Consider the following 17,972-nt stretch of genomic DNA (forward strand, 5'->3'; position numbering starts at 1 on the left):
AAGGCACCATCAGAGATGCTTTCTCACCAAATTCAGCTCCTGGTGACCCTGGTGCCCTGCCACGTGGAGGGACAAGACAGCAGCAGATCTCTGCCTGGTCCCTGCCTTCACTCAAGGCTCACCGTTTCCCAGAGCTTGGCTATGGGTATCAGGCATGTGGCTCATCTCTTCAGCCTTGAGCTGCTCCATGATCCCAGCCTCTTGGGGGCTTCAGGCTTCAGCTTCAGCTGCTAGTGATTCTCGAGGCCTCTCTCCAATGGTAGAGTCAAAATGGTGACTTCTTTTCTCTAAGTCTCCTCCCTGTGTCTCAATTTAAAAGGCCCAGGAAGAGGGGGGAAACCAAACCTGGGTCATGCCTCACTGATGGAGTCCCATCAAAATGAGCTGATCAAGTGACCTATTCAGGGTGAGAACCAAATCAAAGGCAACCAAAGGTCTTACCACCTTTTGAATTAAAATATATAAATTTGGGGGGAGTCACCAAATTCAAGCTGTCACATCTGGATATCATTCTCTTACTAAATAGGTTTACAAAAATCTAGAGAGAGCCTATGTAGGGAAATAAACCAATAGAAGGAAAACTCCTACATTCACGGGCTTGCTCAGCACACTATTATTTCTAATGAACAGCTCTTGGAAACAATGCAGTGTCCAGGACTAGAAGTCTCTCTGTTTGACAGGTGGACTTCCACACAGCCCCATGTTTTAAGTGGCATCTTACTGCACACAGGGCGATGGTCCTTAGTCCAGGGTGTCCCTGAATCCACACCTCTGGAAAGTAAACCCCAGTCTTCTGCAGTGGGCAGGAGCTACGGGCTGCGGACCATTCTGTCCAGACTCCCCCTCTCCTGACCTGCCTTTCTCCCCGCCTGTTCCACCACAGGGTCCCTGATGTCTGCAGTGCCAAGCGCTGCAGGGATCAGAGCATAAATGAGCGGGCCTGTCCTTCTGCCGCTGCTGCCTCAGGTTAGGGTTCTCTACTTTTGCCAACAAGTTCCTAGTCCTAAGTCCACACTTCACTTTCACTATTTTATTATTCTGTTTTCCTTGTCTCTTTGTTGATCCTTGTGGTTCAGTCCTTTAAATTAATCACTTTATCATCATTTATGTGAAAAAAGAGAGGTAAATATCAATGCTCATTTCTCAGTGATTATTGGGAAGTGTTTCATAAAATTCTTACATTAATGTTCATATCCTGTTGAATCTAATGTTCTAGAACCCTTAGAGGATAATATTGTGCATGTGTTGTGCATTGAGGAAAGAGCACTGGACTCAGATTCCTAGTGGAGGCTAAATTTTATGCTTGTAAAATATTTTCTAATCCCATATACAATTTTCCTTATTCCTTTACCCTCGTATTTAAATCTAGTTAAGGGAAGAGATGTGGCTTAGGTGACTGAGCTCCTGCCTACCTCATGGGAGGTCTGTGATTTGATTCCCAGTGCATCCTAAAGAAGACAGCGAGCTGGTATGATGGGCAGCAGCAGCGACCTGATGCAACAAGATGACACAAGAGACCAAGAAGAAAAAACAGAATGAGACACACAACAGGGCAGGGCACACAGGGGGCTTAAGTGATTACGCATCTCTCTCCCATATCAGCGGTCCTGGGTTCAGTTCCCAGTGCCTCCTAAAAACAGCATACGGCAAGTGCAAACAATGAGGGGGTGGGGAGAAATCAATCTTTAAAAACATAAATAAAAATTAAATTTGCTTAACTTTTAAGATCTTTCTTTTGCAAGTAACATTGAATTTTTGTCAAACCAAGAGTACTTTCAAGGAATGAATAGAACCAGCCTTAACTAAACTTAAAAAATGATTTTTCCATATGCAGTAGAAGTATATCTTGTTTTTGTCAAACATGGTTGTGCCCCACATATACACTAGAAGAAAAGTAAACCTTCAAAACTAAAAGTAAACCTTCAGCCACTGCAGGACCTCACTGTCCATGAGGGAAGGCAGGAAGCAGAGGGGTGGCCCAGGGAGGTGGGGGGGGGAGTCACTGTGACAGGAGCTGCGTGGATCACAGCAAGGGCACCCTGAGGGAAGAGCAGCAGCAGGTGGGTGCTGTGGGGCAGAGGCTCTCCTGGAGGGAGAAGCCTCAGTGTCCCCTCACCAGGGTGAGGACACCCGGGGCAGCCTCCTGGGGACTGGGGGCCCAGCAGCCTGCAGCCCCTGCTCTCTCCAGGCCTGGGGCAGCCCCTCTTTCTACCTGGAGGGCTGGGGGAGGTGGGAGCACAGGCTCTTTGGAGGACAGGATCCGACAGCAGCTTGGGAAGAACATGCCCGACTCTGGGGAACGGGACAGCATTTGGTGCAGGGGGGTCACCAGCACCCCTCACCCTCACCTCTGCATCCTAGAGCAGCTGCCTGCCCCTCCTGCTCAGATCTGCACCAGGCCAGGTGCACAGATGCCCAGGCATGGGTCGCAGGGTCCTGAGGTGAGGGACAGGCTACAGGATGGTTTGCTTGAGGGGAAGGAGGGAGGGGAGGGTAGAAACCTAAGTGGGCTTTGCAAGGGCTGCCAGGGAATCCTGTCACCAGGGCAGGACCCCAGGGATGCAGTGTCCACTTCCTGCTTGGAGCTGGAGAAAAAGGGGACCTCGGAATTTTATTTGTTAGTGTTATGCATATTATTGTCCTTTAGAGGGAGCCCCCTGTGCTGCCAGTTTTGTGAGAGAACCCTGGTGCATCTTTCCACCATTCACTTCCTTGGACCACTGTAGAGGACAGGGTGGGAGAGGGAATTTCTGGGCAGGGAAAGAACTGAGAGACGCCCAAACCTCTGTAAGCATCAGGCCCCAGAAGGGAGGAATTTTGCCAATGACATCCAGCCTCCCTGTGCTCACCCTGCGGAAGTCACCCGTTCTCCCAAAGAAGGACCTACCAGGGGAAGCTAAATGAGTTCCCCAAACAGTCACATAAGATGCCTCTCAGGTGGCCTCCCTCAGCTTCACCGCCCACCGCCTGCATCGGGAGCCGCCCTGAGCCTTCTCGCTGCTCCCTGTGATGCTTCCCACGCTCCTGCCTACCTGGGGGTCTCTGCCCAAACTAGAGATGTCATCGACCCTCTTCTTGGGCAAGCTTTGAATAAACAGACTGCTCTCATTTGAATTCTCTTTATTTCTCCAGAATGAACTCCACTCTCCTACAAAGAGGAAAGATGGAGAAGGCAGGAGAGGGGTGCAGGGCCCCAGGGGACACAGGCCAGTCCAGTCTCTGCAGCAGCATGGGTGGGGTGAGTGGCCCCCTGGCAGCGAGGCTCTGCAGGCTGCTCTTCTGGGCCCCCAGATGGTTCCCTTCACCTTCGGAAGCTGAAGCCCCTGGATCTTAGGAGCCGAGGCTTGGAAGGCCTTGTGGATGAGGATCTCCTCTGCAGGTGGACCCAGTGAGACCCACCCAGCACTGCAGACCTCCATCCTCCATGCCCTAAGCCCTCCAGCACACGTGGCGCTCGTGCCCAGCAGCCGAAACTGTTGTTCAGGTCGAACTACAGCTGCTGCGTCCACACCTGCTCATCTCCCCCACTGTCCTTTCAGGCTCCGTGTGGCGCATGAGCTTCTTCCTCCACAGTAAGTCTAGGGAGAGCAGCCTGGACTCTTCCCATGGTTTCCATTTTGATCACTGCCTCTGCTTCTCCTCACCAGAGGTGGAAGCATCTCCATGTGCTTTTTACTCTCAGGTTCACAATGGACTTCTTATTTCACTGCCATCTCCCAGACTCACTCACCAGGACCAGGAATCAAAGACAGCTCAAGTACAGCTGGCCACAGCCCCTCAGGCTCTCTGGACTGGGCCCCACAGATGCTCAATGGAGAGGCCAAGAACCAGGAACCCTGCAGCATGGCCTGGTGGCCTCACCACCCCACAGCAGCAGCATGGATGGAGTCCAAAAACAAAACATCTTCCCAAGCTAAGTCCAAGAGAGCTCTGTCCACAGAGGGCAGCTCCCACAGCAAGGCACCTAGGGAAATTTTCCCTGCATTGGGTCCCCAGCTTCTTGTTCTAGCAACAGCCAGGCCAGAACACACCCAAAGGGAACCTGTTCAATGTTAAATGAAGATATAAGCAGGTCGGGTTTACCAGGAGGTCAATGAACCTCAGCAAATACCGAGGGGAGAAACCAAGGTCCACTCAGTAGACTTACCATGGAGGATGGAGACCAGGAGCCCATGGAGCCCACAGGGGAGATACGGGAGACAATCACCAGCAGCCACGAGTGGGACCTCAACAGCCAAAACATGCTGCTGTGGTGTGTGTCACACGGGGCTGGGGGTTGTACACAGGGCAGAATGGGTGTGTGCAGAGGACACAGCGGGCTCGCAGTGGGGGTCCAGTGAGGAGGACCCCAGCACCTCCATGGCATGCAGAACATTGCCAGTAACTAAGGAGCTTTATCCAGCTCCCAGGACAGGTGGGGTCAAGGGGCAGCCCCTGGGCCTCACCACCAGCCTGGGAGAAGGACAGGAGAGGGGAGCAGGCCCAAGGCAGCTCTGGGGTTCTGCCTGGGGGTGTGGGCAGTGGTCGCCTGGGCAGCGAGGGCCTGCCCCCCTTGCCTGCTCCCCAGAGGGTGCCTGGGAGCGCTTTACACCTGAAGCAGCTTTGTGAGTCTGGCCTCAATGTCTCTAAAGGCCCTGGAACTCCCAGACACCCTTTTGACCTGCACCCCATGGAGCCCCCGCCATGGCAGCCTGCACACCTCCACCCTCCACTGGAGGAAGTCCTCCTGGCCCGGCGTGCCGCACACGCACAGCAGCCCGTGGGACCCCGTCAGGTCCCACTCGCAGCCAAGTGCACTGAGCACCCGGCAGATCTCCCCCATTATCTCGTGCGGCTCCAGGGAGCTCGTGAGCTTCATCCTCCACTTGGGGTCCCGTGACCGCGGCAGGGCCCCCTGAGGGCCCACGTGGTTGCTCCTCCCCCAGTGCTGCTCCTTGCAGGTGCACCCTAGGCACAGGAAAGTCCAGAATCGCCTCCACATGCTCGGCTGGCCCTGCCTGTTGGCGGGAGGGGAGGCAGGCCTCCCCCTGCAGGGCAAGTTCTTCTGCTCACCCCTGACTTGGGGTGTTCCCCTGGGGATGGCTTCACCCGTGCCAACAGCGGACAGGTAAGTGCTTCCTTCAGAGCCTCCTTCCCTACCGCTTCCCACGTGGGAGGAGGCAGTGACCGCAGGGCCAAGCAGGGGACCCTCCTGACGACGCTCCTTGGGGCAGGGCCTGGCAGCCTGGCTGGGCCTCACCCAGGCCACCCGGGGCTGCTGGTGCACCTGAGACAGGGCCAGGGGCCCTGTGGGGGAAGCCGACGTCTTGGAGGCTCCTGGTTCTGGCATGCGCTGGCTCTCCCGGCCCTTGTCCATGACAGCCTGACTGAGGATGGTCCTCTGCAGGGGAGGAGAGCTGCAGGGTGGACCAGGGCAGGGGGCAGGCTCTGGTGGGAGGGCACAGAGTGGGCTTCTCCCATTCCTGGCCTGGCATGGGGCTGGGTTTGTGGGGTGCTGGTGGAGGCCCCCTGCTCCCATCTGCTGTGGCCCAGCAAAAGATAGATGGCCATGACTTCATCCTGTCTGCCATCTTGCAAGGACGCCCGTATCTCCTCCTCTTTGTAGCCCATGGCTACCATCGCTGCTATCCAGTGGGGATCCTGGTGAGCTGGGAGGGGCTCCACATACGGCCTCAATTGTGTGTGCTCATAGCCTGTATTGACCCACAGGTCAGTCATTATGTCTGGGAGGCTTGACCTCCTACAGGGATCCACTGTCAGGCACTTTTGGAGGAGATTCCTACAGTTCACAGACAGGTAGTGTGGGATGCGGAGTTCCCCGCTGAGCACCAGCTCCCGCAGGAGCTTGAAGGGCCCTGCAAAGAAAGGGAACTTCCCACTGACCATGGTGTAGAGAATCACCCCCAGGCTCCAGACGTCCACGGCCGGCCCATTGTATGTGTGCCCCTTAAATATTTCGGGGGCAGTATAACAGGGAGTGCCGCACAGGGTTTTCAGCTGCTGGCTGAGGTCAAATGTGTTGCTCAAGCCAAAATCGGCAACTTTCACATTCCCAGCAGCATCCAAGAGGAGGTTCTCTGCTTTCAAGTCTCTGTGCGAGATAAACTCCTGGTGACAGTACTGCACAGTAGATAAGACCTGGCAAAACTTTGCTCGGGCCTCCTCTTCTGATAGAGGGCCATGGGCCATCAGGTAGTGCAGGAGATCACCTCCACAGGCGTACTCCATGACGATGTAGAGCTCCTCGGGGCTGTCAATGACTTCAAAGAGGCGGATGATGTTGGGATGGCGCAGGCTCTTCATTATGCTCACCTCTCTGGAGCGCATGCGGAGGCTGCTGGGGCTGTCCTTCTTGCGTATGATTTTCACGGCTACCTCATGGCGGGTGAGGACATGCCGCACGCTAGAAAAGTCATGGAAAAGGCACCTTTGCCTAGTAATCTCAAGAACTGATAATTCTTCAGGTGGGTCTCCTCCTTAGCCCTCAAGGCTGGGAGAGGCCGCAGCATACTGGAGTTTATGCTGGGCTGGAGAGCCGGTGACTCTAGGCAGACTTTCCGATGGGAAAGCCTGAATAACCGATCTAATAAAAAATAAATAGTGGACTTGGCCCAGTGGTTAGGGCGTCCGTCTACCACATGGGAGGTCCGCAGTTCAAACCCCGGGCCTCTTTGACCCATGTGCAGCTGGCCCATGTGCAGGGCTGATGCATGCAAGGAGTGCCCTGCCACACAGGGGAGTCCCCGCATAGGGGAGCCCCATGCTCAAGGAGTGCACCCCATAAGGAGAGCCACCCAGCACCAAAGAAAGTGCAGCCTGCCCAGGAATGGCACCACACACATGAAGATCTGACACAGCAAGATGATGCAACAAAAAGAAATGCAGATTCCTGTGCTCTGACAACAACAGAAGCGGACAAAGAAGACATAGCAAATAGAAACAGAGAACAGAAAACCAGGGTGGGGGGTGGAGGGGAAGGGGAGAGAAATAAATAAATCTTAAAAATAAATAAATAAATAAAATGCTAGAAAAAAAGAAAATAAAAAATATGATAATAAAAAATAAACAGGAGTAAAAGAAAAAGGAAAAGATTAAAAAACAACAAACAGGCAAAAGAAAAAAGCAAAATAATTTTTTTAAAAAGCAAATAATAAAGAAAACAAAATTGGGAAAAAAGAATTAAAACAATAAGAAAATATAAGAAACAAAATAAACGAATCCACAAACGAGAAATAAACCAGTGAAGAGCAGTCCTAGTCCACAGGTCACCAAAAACAGCTTCCTGGGTAAGCGGACACTGAGCCTCAGCTGCAGGGCCTTATATAGGGGCAGCAGGCCCCGCACAATGGCTCCTTGTGAGGTCATCCAAGCAATGGGCCAGTCCAGGCTGTGGTCATCCTCAGGGGTTTCTCCTCACTTTCTGGTCTCAGAAACCCTCTACACTTGCCACAAAATTATGGAGGATCCCACAGAACTTTGGGTTTCTGTGGGTTCTAGCTCTTCCTAGTTCCTTATCAGAAATTATAACCTAGAATGTCACAGTGCCTTCTACATTTCTAGTTTGAAAACCTTAATGATATCTGGCTTTGAAAGAGTTCAGAATATCTACATTGGAAATATCCAATTCTTTTTCTATAACTCTACACGATCTGACTCAAAGGGATCCACAACTCAAGTGATAGCGTGGTTCTCTCTGAAAATGTTCTGTTGCTTAAAGCATAAGAAGGTACATTACTGGCATCTATAATGCTGAGGGAAAGATTGCTTTCATCCTACTTTCATTTCTTGTTTTCAGTTTTGGCCAGGTTTTCTATTGTAGCTGTCTCCCTTCCACAAGCCAGAAAACTCACTGGAAGACCTCCTTTTTCCTGTCTTTACAAGTAGAGAGTGAAGCTGTGCATGAAGAAAGCAAGTCTTCTACCCTTTCTTCTCCAAGTCATCACTCTGGGCTCGGTCTCCCTCTTACTCAGCATGGTGGTGGTGTATGGGAGGTGCACATGGCACTGACACCTCATGGGAGAGAATGGCAATTCCTTCATGATTCGTAAAAGCTTCTCTGAAATATGATACAGCTATGGCACTTGGCTTTGCAAGTCTTCAATCTTTTTGATACCTCAATTCTTTCATTATTGCCTACTTCCATACTGATTTATGAAGTGAACCATTTTTAGTCCCTTCTCAATTCTTTTTCTGTATATTTTTCAGGTGATTGTTTTGTGGATACAGGGGGCTTAAATTCAACATCCTAACTTGACAACAATACTTTGATGTGATAACAACTTAACTGCAACTGTTTATCAGTCAGGGTTTTCAATTCATGGGTCCAAATTCCATAGGGCAGACACTGTGTTTGTCTGTAAAGTACAACGGTGTAGTGGAGCTGAAGAGATACACACATTATGCAAGTCTGCCATTATTCTTTGCCACCCCATTAGCATGTCACATTCACAACATCCCATGAGCACAAAATTACAATGACTCTATGATGGGTGGAAGTTCAGCAAGTCTGCTCTAAAAGGCCACACTTTCCTTTAAAACTAGAGCTACTTCCAAAGCAGAAGGTAGAAAATGGGCTTCAAAGAAATACAAAACCACCAAGGATTCCTATCAGATACTTTCTTCCTCCTGTAAGACAACCTCTTACAGTGAAAATGATGACAAAATGAAAGGAAGGATGTGGACTTGGCCCAATGTATAGGGCATCTGCCTACCACAAGGGAGGTCCACAGTTCAAACCCCAGGCCTCCTTGACCTGTGTGGAGGAGTGCCTTGTCTCGGAGGGGTGTCCCCATGTAGGGGAGCCCCATGTGCAAGGAGTGCACCCCATAAGCCCAGCAAGAAAGAGAGTACAGCCTGCCCAGGAAGGGCGCCGCACACACAGAGAACTGACACAGCAAAATGACACAACAAAAAAAGAAACACAGATTCCCGGTGCTGATAGTAAGGATAGAAGTGGTCACAGAAGAACATACAGCAAATGGACACAGAGAGCAGACAACATGGGGGGTGTTGGGAGGAAGGGGAGAGGAATAAATCTTTAAAAATAAAAAAGGAGGGGGAAACAGACTTGGCCCAGTGGTTAGGGCATCTGTCTACCACATGGGAAGTCCACAGTTCAAACCCCGGGCCTTCTTAACCCGTGTGGAGCTGACCCATGTACAGTGCTGATGCATGCAAGGAGTGCCCTGCCATGCAGGGGTGTCACTGCATAGGGGAGCCCCATGCGCAAGGAGTGCACCCCGTAAGGAGAGCCACCCAGCACGAAAGAAAGTGCAGCCTGCCCAGGAATGGAGCCGCCCACACTTCCCGTGCCGCTGACAACAGAAGCAGACAAGGAAACAAGACGCAGCAAATAGACACAGAGAACAGACAACAGACAACTGGGGGGGGGGGAATTAAATAAATAAATAAATCTTAAAAAAAGGGGGGGAAGGGAAACATAGGGCAACTAATAGTTCCTGTCCTTCTAGCCCTTCCTGATTAAGCAAAGGGGGAAGTGTTGGTTAAATGTGTACATATCAAAATGTAAAATAATTTGTACTTCCAAAGACTTTGTCAAGAAGGAGAAAAGGCTGCCCACTCAATGGGAGAAAATATTTGGAAGCCAAATATCCATTAAGGGCTTCATTTCAATGCTATATAAAAAGATACTACAACTCAAAAATAAAACAGCAAGGAATCCACTTTAAAAATGGACAAAACCCTAAAGGAATAGCAACAATCCCCCAAGCCCAACGGCAAAGACCAAAAAATAAGGAAGGTCCAACAATGAGCCCTTGATACTAATGACTATGCTTGTGAGCCTGTGCACCTGAAATAAGAACAAGGCTTAGAGCTGCAGGGTGCCTAGGAGTTACCTCCTGAGAGCCTCCATGTTGCTCAAATGTAGCCAGTCTTGAAGCCAAACTCAGCATGTAAATGTGTTGCCTTTCCCCCAGCATGGGACATAACTTCCAGGGATGAGCCTCCCTGGTGCCGAGGGATTACTACCAAGTACCAGCTGATGATGTAACTAGAAAATGACCTTGAATAAAAGGGTCAACTCAGGCCAGAAGAATATCTCAGTCTACATATAATACCAGGAGTTAAAAATGCTTTTTGACCTGAATCAAGGCGGAAATGGAAAGGACAAATGAGTTTATATGGCTATGAGTCTCCAAAAAGAGCCAGGAGGTTATCAGAGGGTTTGCCATTATGCACACCTTAGCAGAGTCGCAGAGACAGATAAAGTAGATACAACCCCAGGCATTGGTTCTCCTGAGGGCTACAGAGACCCACAGGTTCTATAGTCATGGCAGATGGAGTTCAGTGCCATGTCAGTTGGCCCTACTTTGGAGTTTGTGTTTCTGTGTGATGGAACTGGACTTAGATGTGATCTCTGTCCACAAGTCTCTCCTTTTACTTTTACTGGAACTGTATTTGGTGCTGGGGTTTAATGTATACCCAGGGGACCTGAATCTCTGGACTGACCATGTGATAGCCAGGCCCTGAGCCTCAAAACACTTGCAACTCCTACAGTCTGGTTTATTGGACTTACCCCACTCATCTAACATGGAGGTGAAGGTCAACCACCACACCAGAGAGCCAAGACAGCCTGCAACTGAAAGCAGGAGAATTGCGTCCAGCATCGATGTGGAATCTAAGCCCCCTCTTGATATAGATGTGCAGTGGACACAACCATTCTAAGGTCCACAGGCTGGAGGAATAGAGTATGAATTAGAGTGGACTTACTGATATTCTATTCATGAACTCTTGTGATTAGTAATTGAAGAAAATGTGGCATTGGTGTGGAGACAGTGACAATGGTGGTTGCTGGAGGTAGGGAGTGGGAGGAAGAGATGAGTAGTGGGGGTGTTTTTGGGACCTGGAGTTGTCCTGGGTGGTGCTGCAGGGACAGTTATTGGACATCGTATGTCCTCCCATGGCCCACTGGGTGGAATGTGGGAGAGTGTGGGCTATGATGTGGACCATTGACCATGAGGTACAGCGGTGCTCAGAGATGTAGTCACCAAATGCAATGAATGTTTCATGATGATGGAGGAGATTGTTGTTATGGGGGAAGGAGTGGGGTGAAGGGGTTGGGGGGTATACGGGGACCTCATATTTTTTGAAGGTAATATTAAAAAAATAAAGACAAAAAAAAAGAAAAAAAATGTGTGATACTACTAACACCTTTCTTTTTGACTTCTAGACTCCAAAACTGTGAGACAATAATTTCCTATTATTTAGGCCAACCAGGCAAACTAAAAGTGTATGACTTCTCCTTTGTATATCCTTACTGTTGTTCTAATTATTCAATACATTGAATTCAGTAAAAAAATAAAATAAAAATAAAAAATAAAAATGGACAAAAGACTTAAATGGCCATTACTTGAAAGAGGAAATACAAATGCAAAAAAGCACATGAAAAGAATATTCCATTTCACTAGCTATTAGAGAAATGCAAATCAAAACTACAATGAGATACAATCTCACACCTCATAGAATGGCCATTACTAAAACAGAGAGAAAACAATATGCGCTGGAGAGGATGTGGAGAAATAGGAACATGCCTTCACGGTTGGTGGGATTGTAAAATGGTGCAGCCTCTGTGGAAGACAGTTTGGCATTCCTCATGAAGCTAAATATGCAACTGCTATATGATCCAGCAATTCCTCTGGGTACTAAGAATATACCCAGAAGAACGGAAAACTGTGATGCAGACAATTGCCCACCGATGTTCATAGCAGCATGATTCACAATTGCCAAAAGATGGAAACAACCCAAGTGTCCATCAACCAAAGAATGGATCAATGAAATGTCATCTATTCTTATGATGGAATATTAAGAAGAAATGAACTTGGGAGACATGAAAATATGGATGAAACTTGAGGACATTATACTGAGTGAAATCAGCCAGACACAGAAGGATACATATTGTATGGTATTACTAATATGAACTAAATATGAAAAATAAACACACGGAGTTAAAAACTAGAGTATACATTAATAGGAAATAGGACGGGGGATAACAAGGGGTATGGATGCTTAATGGATGTAGACTCTTAATTAGCTTGCCTATAAAAGTGTGGAAATTGATAGTCGATGGTAACACATTGTAGAGAGTATAACTCACACAGCCAGTTTATAAATGGGATTGTGGTTAAAAGGGGGTAGTCTAGGGATATAAATGTCAATTGAAAGATGTGCAGAGAATAATCTAGGGTCTTAAATCTTAGTGAACTCAGAGGTAGATGAGGATTGTGGTTAATTGTACAAATACAAGAATGTTCTCCTATGAACTAAAACAAAGGTACATCACAATTATAAAGTGGTAAGAATACAGTAACACACGGAAAAATACAATTAATGTAAATAACAGACTGTAGTTAGCAGCAATATTGTAATATTATTGCATCATTGTGAAAGCAGATATTATATCTGGTTCCATAACAGGGGCGGTATGGGAATTTTCTTTTGAACTAGGGAAAATGCTCAAAAATTTACTGAGGTGATGAATGCACAACTATGTGATGACAGTGAGAGCCACTGAATGTACATTTTGGATATACTGTTCAAGGCATGGGACTATATTACACAGTGAACCATGTAATGGAAGGTGGACTGTGGTTAGCACTACAAATATGTGAGGGTTCTGTAATGAACTATAACAAATGTACAATATTAATAACTTGTGCTAATGTGATATGTAGAAAAAATATACCAAATGTACACTATGGATCATAGTAGTAAAAATCTGATGAGGTTCCTTCATAATCTATAACAAATACTCCACAACCATGTAAGATGTTGATCGAGATGTGATATATAGGAATTCTGCACATTCATGCATGATTGTTTTGCAAACTCACAACTTCTCTCATAAATATATATATATATGTTAATAAATAAAAAGAGTTGAGGGAAGCAGATGTGGCTCAAGCAATGGAGTTCTCACCTACCACATGCGAGGTCCTGGGATCGGTTCCTAAAGAAGGCAACCATGACAGTGAGCTGATGTGATGGGCTGGCTTGGTGAGCTGATGCAACAAGATGAGGCAACAAGAGACATAATGAGGGCAAACATAATGAGAGACACAACAAAGGTGGGAGTAGGGGTGAGTCAAGTGATTAGGCACATCCCTCCTACATGGGAAGCCCTGGGTTCAGTTCCCATGACTCCTGAAAGGAAGATGAGAACAAAATAAACAGACACAGCAAGTGCAAACAAGGGGGTGGGGAGAAATAAATAAAAATAAATCTTTAAAAATAAAGAGTTGAGGTAGTTCTGTTGAGGTTTCCACTATTCTGGTAAGAACTAAATATATGCACAGTGAAACAGAGCTTTGAACCAAGAATTGTGTAATTTTCATGATTCCACATATAAGATAAATGCTCTTGTATTTGTATTTATAAGTGACACTGCACAATATATAGAGCAACAGTACAACTCATGGTAATTAAATTTAAAATTTTTCTTTAGTTAGAATGGTATTAAATAGTAAGTAAAACATACCATGAAAAGTAGAGATATTGTGGGAGAAGGAAAAAAGCCTTATATTGTAAAATCTTTAATGTCAATTTTTCCTCCTTTTACAACAAGGGTCCTGCTATCACTTTTTACTGGGACCTGCTAATTAAGTAGGTGGTCTTTGGGTGAATTTATGGTTTGCAATATATATAGATATAGAAAGAAATATAGATGTAACAGCCACTTACATATATACATACAGATATATACATACACAGTATAAATATTCATATATTCCTTAGCTCTGTCTACTGAGAATTGTAAACAGTGACAACCCAATAGCACTGAGCTCCCTATCACCTAGATCTTGCTATCTCAATACCAATCTCCACTAAAAGCACATATCCCTTTTAGAAAAATAGCTGGTTCCAGGCTGGACCAGGGAAAGTACTTCCTGAGCCTTGAAGACTTGGTCTTGCCATAAATTAATGAAGCAATTCTGTCAAGAGGACATAGAAGACAGTTTGAAGTGGAGTCCACTGATCAAATCTGAAACATTTTGAGAATCAATATATACAGTGATAACCCCTTGCATATAATAGGAATTCATGAATCCATACCAAAAGAAATAAATGGATGGGTAATTTAAAAGTTTGATGAAGAAGAGGATATTCGCATGGTCTCTGTAATAGTCAGTCAAAGGGGTGCTGATGCAAAATACCAGAAATTGGTTCATTTTTATAAAAGGTATTTATCTGGGGTAGGAAGTACAGTTACCAGGTCATTAGGCATTAATCACTTCCCTCACCAAAGTCTATTTTCACATGTTGGAGCAAGATGGCTGCCGAACTCTGCGAGGGTTCAGGCTTCCGGGTTCCTCTGGGCTCAGCTCCTCTGTTAGCTCCACAAGGTCAGCTATAGACGATGAGGCTCTCTAGGCTTTGCCTCTCTCCCTGGGGCTCCAGCTTCAGCATCAAACTCCAACATCAAAACTCCAACATTAAAAGTCCTCAACTCTGTCCTTTGCCAAGCCTTTTATCTGTGAGTCCCCACCCACCAAAGGTTGGGGACTCAACACCCTACTGACACAAGAGGTTTACATGATTATGTAATCAAGGAAACCTATGAATCCAATATAATCTAATATGCCCAGAAGAAAAGATCAGTTCACAAACATAAGCCAATATTTCTTTTTGGAATTCATCAATAATATCAAACTGCTACAGTCTCAAAGTAACTCCCACAAAATTCTTGTTAATTACAAAAAGGAAAAGAAGAATGGGGGAGCCTGGCAGACACCAATGCAATCGAATGATGGAAGCAAACATCACCACTAATGGGGCAGGAGGCAATTATAAGAATACAGCACCACTTTGTGATTTTCCTGTCAAAGATGCATACCTGGATCTAATATAAGAAACAGAATTTCAACTTGGGGGTATTCTACAAATAACTGGACTCTATTCTCCAAGGTACCAAGGTCAGGGAATTCTAGAAATATTGTGGAACATCAGCAGTTTGAAAGGCACTAAGACATGACAACTAAATACAACAATGCATCCTTTTGCTAAAAAGGACATTATTGGAACAATTGCTGAAACTTGAATGATATCAGAATTGCAGATTATTAAGTTGACAATGTTCCTTTCCAGATGTTGACTATTGTGGCCATGTATAAAAATGTCCTGATTTGTAGAAAATAGACATTGACAACCTACTCTCAAATGTATCTGGATAAATGAAGTCCCTGTACTGAAACTGTACCTTTTATGTCAATTTCACTGTTTTGAAATAGGAAAAATAAAAAAGATTTACAAAATGAAAAAAGCATTACTTTTATTAAATTAACTATTACTGTTCCCATTGAACAAAGCAAAAAAAAGGTACAGATGGGGAAGTGGGGTAATAGTGTTGCTTTAATCCTATTCAAAAACCTAAACCAGCTCTGCCTTTTACATAAATCTCAATTTCTAGTATTGAGTACATTGAAGGGAAAAAAAAGTACACCTACTGCCATCTATTGGTCACAGTGAAGATATTTTTAGGGAAATAGTAAACATTGTTACATTTCAAAATGTTCTCTGTGCAAACGTTTCTTAAATGGAGACCAGGGGTTTGAGCATATCATAAGATTTTCAACAAAGTGTCAATAATGGGGTGGTATATGGGAATCCTGTAATTTATGAATGATTGTTCTGTAAACCAAACATTTCTCTAGTAAAAAAAAATTGGGAGTAAGTTCACACATATGAAGATATATCCTATTTTAAGTTTCACACAGTGAAAGTCTATCAAGAAGCTTGCTTGGTTTTGTTTCTTTGATTTTTGTTTAATTATTTTGGTTTTCTTTTTTTGGCCACATACCAAGTTATCACAAAAGTAATGGCTTTAAACAACACCCAATTTTCACCCAGTAGGTTCTGTGGGTCAGAAGTCTGGGCAAGCTCAGCTGGGTCCTGCGCTCAGGGTCTTACCAGGTAGAAACCCAGGGTCCGCAGGGCTGTTTTTCCTGGAGATTCTAGGGAAAGTCCACTTCTAAGGCCATTCAGGAGGTTGGCAAATTCTATTCCTCAAGCTTTCCACATCTCCCTCCCTCTGCAGGGCAGCAGTGGCACCTGGGGTCCTTCTCATGCTTCCAAGCTCCCTGGCTTCCTCTTCTCCCTGCTTCCTGTATTAGGAGGCACAGGTGATTACACTGGCCCTCGCCTCCTCTTTAGAGTTTTAGGGCACACAAAGCCCCATCAGCCTGCAGCAGTTTAACTGACAACTGCCCCTTCCCAGCTGCCTGTCCTGCCTCCTGCCTTCCAGTCCACAGCACCCTCTGTCTATGACCTCTGTCTGTGACCCCACCATGACCTGTACTCCCACTTTTGTTCTTGGCAATCCCCAACAATCTACTTGCTGCCAAATCCATGGTCAAGTCTGACCCAGTTCTCCTAATCTGGAGGCACCTGCCACCCCCTGTCACCCCTCCCAGGGCTGAGGCTCCCCTGGGGAAGGATATGCCTTCAAGGCCACTCGCGTCAGGATTCAGTTTCTACTGGGGGACTGTGTCCCTTTCTGTTTTCAGGCACTGCCTCTGTTCTATTCTACATGGGCCTCTGCACAGGACAGCCCATAACACTGCAGCTTGTTTCCCAGATGAGGGATAGAGGGAGGGAGGGAGAGTAAGAGAAAGAGATAAAGATTGATAGAGATACATATATACAGAACAAAAGAGAACTACCAGGACAAAAGTCTCAAATGTTTAAAAATATTGCATGTGACATATCATCTCTTTGCCCATATTCTATTGATTAGAAGAGCCACTAATTCCTCACAAGGATGTGTATACCAGGAGGCAGAGATCCTTGGAAGCCATTTACTGGCTGCCCACCACATAAACAAAGAGGAGGAACTTAATCTGCTTTAAATGTCATGGGTAGCCACTGAAGTGTTTTAAGCCAAAGCATGAGATACCTGCTTTTCACTGAATTTCAAGGCCATCATGGCGTGTACTGGAAAACGAAGTCAACAAGTTAAGTTGCATTCCCAAGATCACATCCACAGAAACCAAACCTAATCTGGGTTGAACTTCCTGCTGCCTCCCCTTCTTTCTTGTAATTCTTCCACCTCTAAGCTCATGTATAGGTACCTGTGACACCATTCCATAAATTTTAGAGAGACTATTGCATATACCTCTGCCAAACCCTCTAGGGAGTACATGCTAAAAGATCCTCAAGATGCAGATGGGAAGGCAGTGGCAGTTTGAAATTATTTATGAATTCCAAAAAATATATAGAGTATGTTTGTAAACTGGCCTTTTTCCACTGGGCGTATAACCCTTTTGTTATAGTAGATTAGGTTCCGCTGAGATATCTGATTGAATTACATTAAGATTAGGGCTCTGATTGAAACACATAGCTCCCTCAGGCTGATAAAGCAGACTCTCACAAGGTAGTGGGCACATAGGAGAAGATACACAGAGGATCCTGCAGCCCGGGAAAAGAGATGAGCCTGAGAGTTCACAGCTGAAGAGAACAGAGCAGCTAGCCCAGATAGAAATGAGTCGAGGAAGAGAGGCAAGCCCTATGCCAGTCTCCAGCTGTGATCAGAAGAAGCTGGGACCATGTGCCTGAAGAGGAAGAGGGAGGCTGAGCCCTCACAGACATTGGCAGCCACTCTGCTCCAAAAGGGAGCAGCAGGCTTTGGTGAGAGAAGTAACATAAGCTTTATGGCCTTGTGATTGTAAGCCTCTACCCCAAATAAATACCCCATAGAAAAGCCAGCAGAGTTCTGGACTTGGCCTCAGCACACCTTTGGCTGACTTATAAAGATGAGGAGACTGGGAAGACCCAAGAGGCCCAGTCACTTTCCAGGGCCACACAACTGGGAGGAGGGGAGTGAGGTCTGGTGGAGCTCCACCCCTTCAACACTGGGGTCTTGAACTTCCCAGGCCTTCCACTGCCTGTAGGGATGACTGAGTTGATGTAAGTGTAGGCCTTTCTAGCCGTTTAGCAGGAGACACCCCAAGATAACACAA

General features: G+C 46.5%; 1 protein-coding gene across 3 annotated transcripts in view; it reads right to left on the reverse strand.

Moving 5' to 3' along the window:
- LOC101426306 (leucine-rich repeat and calponin homology domain-containing protein 1-like) overlaps positions 1-17,972 on the reverse strand; it is a 128,348-nt gene that overhangs the window by 40,562 nt on the left and 69,814 nt on the right. For 2 of the 3 annotated variants that reach the window (XR_011645858.1, XR_011645860.1), the window contains exon 3: positions 1,413-1,465. The gene's annotated coding sequence lies outside the window, so the exon portion shown is untranslated. Of the gene's footprint in view, positions 1-1,412; positions 1,492-17,972 lie in introns of all 3 variants that reach the window. The other variant, XR_011645859.1, reaches the window with a different exon arrangement.

Source organism: Dasypus novemcinctus, chromosome 15 (genome assembly GCF_030445035.2).
Source record: "Dasypus novemcinctus isolate mDasNov1 chromosome 15, mDasNov1.1.hap2, whole genome shotgun sequence".
Lineage (NCBI taxonomy): Eukaryota > Metazoa > Chordata > Mammalia > Cingulata > Dasypodidae > Dasypus > Dasypus novemcinctus.